The 7290-nt window shown below is 36.5% G+C and overlaps 2 pseudogenes; both read right to left on the reverse strand.

The window, feature by feature from the left end:
* Positions 1–7290, reverse strand: part of LOC141508358 (cilia- and flagella-associated protein 107-like) — a 55829-nt pseudogene that overhangs the window by 45217 nt on the left and 3322 nt on the right.
* The window catches only part of LOC141510251 (arylacetamide deacetylase-like 4), an 8148-nt pseudogene continuing 1762 nt past the window's right edge, over positions 905–7290 (reverse strand).

Here is a 7290-nt window from a genome sequence, read left to right on the forward strand (position 1 = left end):
ATTTTACTTTACTTGCCTATTAAAAAAAAATTTAGATTTTTCTCATCAGCCCCTGAAGGCTACAGTTGTGGGCCTCTCTAGATAAAAACTGGGCCTTCAACTTCAAGGAAATGCTCAAAGAGAAAATTCTTTCCCTAATTCCCCCTCCAAAACTCAAAGTCACCCTTTTTAAACAGATATTCTAGTAAGTCTCACTCTTCTTTTTCACCTTGCAAATACAGGTTATATCCTAAAGACATAAACAAAACTCAGACAAAAATGGAGTATTCAACCCAATTGGCTTAGTTTGTATATTAAATTCTCTTAAACAGAACTCTCAATAGCTCTTTGACAGAGCAATATATACCTACTACCAGAAGTCTAGAGGGTCTTCAGTGGAACTCTCCTGCAAGAAACTTCAGACAATATTCGCTTGATTATAAAAAGACTGAAATGGTTCAGGCCCCTATTCCAAAGTGAATCCAAGTCCCCATGAAGCCTTTAAGAATCTCTGTGTATAGTATGTCTCTGTAACAAGTGTCTAGGATATACTTCCTCCCCCATACTGTTGAAAGTAAAATTTCAGATATCTATAGTTCAAACACTTAAAATAGACATATAGACACATTTATATGCTTATCAGAGAGGATCAAAAACCTGATTTCAGGCTGAGGAAAAAGTCAAAATCTCAACTCACAGTTTCTCAGGAAAAGTCATCTTTTTTTAATTTACTGTTTTATTTTTCCCCAGTTACATGTAAAAATGATTTTTAAAATTCAATTTTAAAACTTTGAGTTTCAATTTCTCTACATTTCTCCCACCCAACCCCCCCAATGAGAAAGGAAGCAATTTAATGTATAAATGTATAGTCATATAAAATATTGTCATAATAGTAGTATTGTGTAAGAAAGCATAGACCCCCCCCCCAAAAAAAAAGAAACCTCAAGAAAAATAAGGTAAAAAGTATGCTGCAGTCAGATACCATTATCTTTTTCTCTGGAGATGGATAAGTTTCTTCATCATAAGTCCTTCAGAGTTGCCGGGGTTAATGTATTGCTGAGAAAGGCTAAGTTATTCACAGTTGATCATCCTACAATATTGTTGTTACTTTGCATACAGTACAGAACATCCTCTTTTTAAGGTGACAAAATTTCTTCTATTGAAGAAGAGTTACAACAGTATGTCTTTGTAACCAGTGTCAAGGGTACACTCCCTCCCCCATACTGTTGAGAGTACAAATTCAGATATCTATAATCTCCTAAGAGACCCTAAGTCAGATCTGTCTTTTTCTCAAATGTGCCTCTTTGTGGTTGCTATATCTATGTTCAAGAAATGTTCAAGAAATATCATTTCTAGCCATTTATATTAAGGCTAGCAGGTTATTAATAAAAGTTGGCCTTCTCTCATAGACCAAATAATGGTGGGGTTACAGTTTATACATCCTTCAAAGAGTAGGTGTTCCTCAAAAGTAGCAATTATCTTGGATTGGTAACACAATGGAAGGTGTGGACTATATTAAAATAAAGATCTTGGAATACAAGACTTAGGTCACTCCAGTTTGGTCAAAGAGACATTAATTTCCCTATCACCTGTCTTAATAATAGGGGAAATCAACCTTTTCCCCCAGACCTGTCTAAGCAAATACAATCAGTGGCCAAAGCTTAGAATTTCTTTTCTTATCTGATTAGATATTAACCTGGGTAAATCTTTTAAGAGAGATTCTTGTTGGTTTCTAGATGAAGACTTAGAAAAGGGGAAAAACTTGGTCCCAATGCAATGATTAGTTATTGAATTAAAGTGAGAAATAATTTCTTACTGCTCAAATGACCATCTTTTTATTAAAATACTGGTATTATTAATAAAATGATTAAATTACCCAGAATTACCCTTTTTTTAATCATCAAAGTGCCTGGCACATTATAAATGAGATCCTAATAATTGTATCTTGAGTGATTGACAACAGAATCTCTGAATCAGAGATTATAGACATTTTAGCTATTTTCCACATATTTCCCAATTGTTTTCAACATGAGGTCAATTAACACCAATTAATGAGAAAATTACTAATTTTGGAGTTAAAGAAACAATTTTTGACATTTTTTTTAATTTTGAGTTTCAAATTCTTTTCCTCCCTTTCTCCCCTTCTCCTTCCCTGAGACAGTAAGCAACACATTTCCATATTAGTCAGAACATGGTTATTTGCAAATGGTTGATCATTATATGATTTCTTTGTTGAAAATTATGTCACTTTAAAAAAATGTGCACGCTTGTAAAAACTGGAGAATATTTTTTCTAACCATTAAAAAAATCTTCCAAAAAAAAGATTTTTAGTGGATTTTGAACCCATTGTTGACCATCCAATCTTATGGTTAGTTTGCAAGTATAAGCAATCAATTGCAGGGAAGATGAAAACTTACTTGCTGGATTTCAACAAAAAAAAACACTTTTGCATATTTGGTATGTGGGATTAAAACAAGAGTATGATGAATTATGGTAACCAATCAAGTACTTCCTTCATGTAAACTACATATCTTTGTATAGTACCTTTTCTACCTGGGATAGCTACTAAAATATCTAAATAAACAACCTAGAACCATGCACTTATATGAGTGTGAATGTGTGTGCATATATGTATGCATGTTTATGAACGTTCATATATATTTGTGTGTGTGTGTATGTATATGTGTATATATATACATATTGTTAAAGTGTCCCCCAAAATGAGGAGAGGTCTTCATTGAGTTCTGGTCTGTTGCAAATAAATATGTGTTGATCTTCCCAAAGCTTTTCCTAATCAGAGACAGATGTTATCAGAGTTTTGGCCTTAAGAAAGAGCAGAATAGAATTAGGTTAACAAGTGCATCTATTGATATTTTTCTAAGTCTAAGATAACACAAGCCTATCTGGGAGGTGGGGGATGAAGAGAGTGCCATTCCTAGCTAGAAAGCCAGACTCTATTCTACTGTTGACTTTTTTTATAGCTTTGACCATCAAAAGATGGGAACTGAAATGTCAACTCTGGCTTGTCCAGTCAAAGAATTATATACCTGCTAATGTAGGGTAGGGCTGGAGAATTGACATCAGACATCCCAGTAAAAGGAGTTCTTTAACAGCTATCCTTAGGATCTTCAAAGAAATCCCGATAGGATTAAAAAGGCAAGCTTTTGTTCTCTTTACAATTGCAGGCATTTTCTCTAAGCACTCTTTTCAATTGCTAACTTGATCTGATTAAAGGTGACTTTAAAGACTCAGAAAAATAATTATATAAATATATATGTAATATTATATATGGTTATGTATATACATTTATATAAATTTACACACATCCATATATGTAGCAAAATTCACTGTTGGTTATATAATGTTTATGAATAGGGGTAAGAATTGGATTGAGAATTTTCCTGGTGCCAAGAGCTCCCTGTGAGGAATTTCTCTATCAGACTAAGTCCTAACATTCTCTACAAGTTATAGTCTTAGAATAGTTGCCTAGAGGAGGGACAGTCAGGTGGTATAATGGATAGAGTAGCAAACCTGGAGTCTGGAGCACTTGGGTATGAATCTGGCTTCGATACTTACTAGCCCTGTGACCCTAGGCAAATCACTTAATTGTACTTATCTCTAAAGAATAAAGAAAGAAATTTGCCTGAAGCATTGAGAAGTTCAATGATTTCCACAAGTTTATATAGTGAATAAGTGTCAAAGATAGGACTTGAACCCAGGTTCTGGCACCTGGGTCAGCTCTCTATCCACTGCCCCATAGCATTTCTCTAATCTCCAAGGATACAAATATACAAAGAATAAAACAATCCCTACTGACAAGGAGCTTCATTTTTCTAGTTCCCAATTTGAGCACAAAGAAATCACTAGAGTTCATGCCAGATATCCTGCAGTACATTCATAGGCCCAGTTATCAGAGTACACAGAAGCTTGTGTTCTAATCAGACCAAGGTTTTGTCACCCTGGAACCATCCATGCCTTTATCTGGGCACTTACAATTTATCTTAGGATACATGCCAATATAGACTTAGGAAAGATGATATGAGGATTGCCAGCCTAACTTTTCTACCATCATGTCTGTGGACAAGCAATACTCAAACTATCTTTCTTCACTCCATCAGAAACTACTTTGGAACTCTTAAATCTAAGACAGGACAAAACTCCCAATCTCTTTAGCTCCAGAATTTGCCCTGTCTTAGATTTAAGAGTTAAATTGGTAAATTGAAACTTAACAGAGAATTTACTTTTGGATAGAGCCATTCTTTGTCATTCTTTTCTGAAAATAAATTTCACAGGTTCTTTATAAAATGAACAACAACATTGACAATTTTTAAGGAGGAAGGGAAAGAAAAGTACTTTCCGCCAAAAGTAAGGAGCACTCCATGAAAAGCATCTTCAATGTGATGCCAGCTCACTGGCACCCCCTGGTCCTCCAACCTCTTCTTGTACAAGAGTACATCATCTCTGAGGACATCAAACTCACAGCTCACAAGCAGAGTCTCAGGGAACTGGGCAATGATGTCATTGTCAGCAATTAGGGGTGAATTTACTGGCCATAATATGTGTTGATTTTGCTGGTAGGCATCCTCATTAAAAGGGTCAGGTGACCTATACTGGTAGCCTCTGTCTTTGAAACTCTTAGGTATGTTGTGGACACTCATCCATTTCTCATATTTCTCCCGCAATGCAGGGGGCAGATGGGCACCATTCAGGATAGCAGTTTTCCAAGACGGATGAATATCAAGACTATAAAATATACAGGAAATGCTAAAGTCCCCGGGAAAGGAATGGGACATTTTTGTGCTGTTGATAGGAAGGCAGCTGGAAATTAAGTCCTTGGAGATAAGGATAGATCATAACATGAGCTCGTATCTTTGGGAGATCTGGTTGAGTAATGAATTTTTGGCAAACAGAAGCCACAATTGTCCCGCCAACACTGTCTCCACAGAGAATGACATGAAAAGGATCTACACCATAGGTTTCCAGGATTTTCAGAAAGTGGATGGAAGCAGCTGTGCAGTCATTTACCCCAACAATGGCGTTATGCTCAGGAGCCAGTCGGTAACTAAAGGAGAGTTAAGAAAAGAAAACATTCCTTATGACTGGGACAAAGGATTAGGAGAGGAGGGGGGAAGAAATCAGTCTAATTAATGTTCTGATACCACCCTTAAATGTTCTTGTCTGCATTAGAATTATAAGATGTGAGAGCCAATTGTACCTCAGAGGTGCTCTTTGGTTCCCTGGAGCTACAAGGATAGATTTCAGGGGGTCTCTGAATTTGAATGGGGGAAAATTATTTTTACTAAACTTTAACTGAAATTTGGCATTTTTTAGAATTGTTTTTAAAATATTGTTTAGAGAAAGGAACCATAGATTTCAAAAGGCTACCTACATGTTCGTGATACACAAAAGGTTAAGAATTCCTTATCTAGTTCAACCACCTCATTTGAATGAACACAGTAGAGGTGGTATTAGAGGTTGTTTTTGAGTCTTATTTCTGCTACTTACTACCTTATGGCACCATTAGCAAGTCACTTAATTTCTCTACAATATGGTATCACCTCCCTGTGTCATGGTCTTCTTTGATAATGAGGGGCAAGCATATTATTATACCTGTAAAATGTAAAGGACTGAATTTAATGACCATAAGGCCCCTTCCATTCTGAAAATCTATGATATCGAGAGCTGCCCAGTAGGGAACTGCATGGCAGCTAATTCCAGAGTGCTCATCCCACAGAAGGTAAGGGGTGGGTGGAGACTGTCAAGATCTCTCCTCTGTCTCTGGGACAGGACTCTGGTGATTTGTTCATATTCAGACCTTGGTCATGGTCTGGGGCCCCCCATTGCCATAGAGCAGGGACCCTCCTCACAGTTCCAGAGCAGAGGGGTGTGCTTATGAGGTCATCCACAGACCAAAAGACAGGCTAGATCCTCTCATAAGACCCTGAAGGAACTGAGGTACTTGCAGGGGTGTCCCAATAATACTCAAAAGCTTGAGAAGCACCCCAAAACCAGGGCAAAGGTTGGGGAAATGAGCAAACAAAAAAGGAACCTGACCATAGCAATTACTTTGGTCCCATGGAGGATCAAAATACAGAAGATGACAAAGTCCAATTGTCTTTATCCAAAGCTTCCAAGAAATATAGAAGTTGGGCTCAGGCTATGATAGAGCTCAAAAAAGATTTTGAAAATCAGTTAAGGGAGGTAGAGAAAAAAATGGGAAGAGAAATGAAAGAGATGCAAGAAAACCATTAAAACCAAGTCAGCAGTTTGGTGAAGGAGATCCCCCCAAAAAATGCTGAAGAAAATAACATGTTTAAAAATTAGTTTAGGTCAAATGGAAAAAGCAGTCCAAAAAGTTAATGAGAAGAAGAATACCTTAAAAAGCAGAATTGACCAGATGGAAAAAGGAAATAAGAAAGCTCTCTGAAGAAAACAACTCCTTAAAATGTAGAATGGAACTAAAGGAAGCTGATGACATTGTGAGGAATCAAGAAACAATAAAACAATATCAAAAGAATGAAAACTTAGAAGAAAATGTGAAATATCTCATTGAAAAAACAACTGATCTGGAAAACAGATCGGAAGAGGCAATTTAAAAATTATTGGGCTACATGAAAGTCATGATTAGGAAAAGAGCCTTGATTTCTTTTTAAAAGAATTTCCATAGGAAAATTTCCCTGATATTCTAGAAGCAGAGGGCAAAATAGAAATTGAGAGAATCTACCCATCTCCTCCTGAAAGAGATCACAAAAATTAACCACAGGAATATTATAGCCAAGTTCCAGAATTCCCAAGTCAAATAGAAAATATTACAAGTATCTAGAAGGAAATAATCCAAATATCATGGAGCTTCAGTCAGGATTACACAGGATTTAGCAGCATCCACATTAAGGGCTCATAGGGCATGGAATATAATATTCTGGAAGACAAAAGAGCTTGGAATGCAACCAATAATGAACTACCCAGCAACTACCCAACAACACCTTCTTCCAGGGGAAAAGATGGACTGTGAAACAGGGGGATTTCAAATGTTCCTGTTGAAATGACCAGAGTTGAACAGAAAGTTTTATCTTTAAGTACAGGACTCAGGTAAATCATAGAGAGGCTGGACAAGGATAAATTATGAGGGACTTAATGATGATGAACTGTATATATTCCTGCATGGAAAGATGATACTGATAATACTCATATTAGCCTTCTCATTTATTAGAGCAGTTAGAAGAAGCATATATAGACAAGGCACAGGAGGGAGCTGAGTTTGAAAGTATAATAGATTGTAAATGGACTCAGTGGGTGAAAAGGAAATATACT

Source organism: Macrotis lagotis, chromosome 1 (assembly GCF_037893015.1).
Source record: "Macrotis lagotis isolate mMagLag1 chromosome 1, bilby.v1.9.chrom.fasta, whole genome shotgun sequence".
NCBI lineage: Eukaryota > Metazoa > Chordata > Mammalia > Peramelemorphia > Peramelidae > Macrotis > Macrotis lagotis.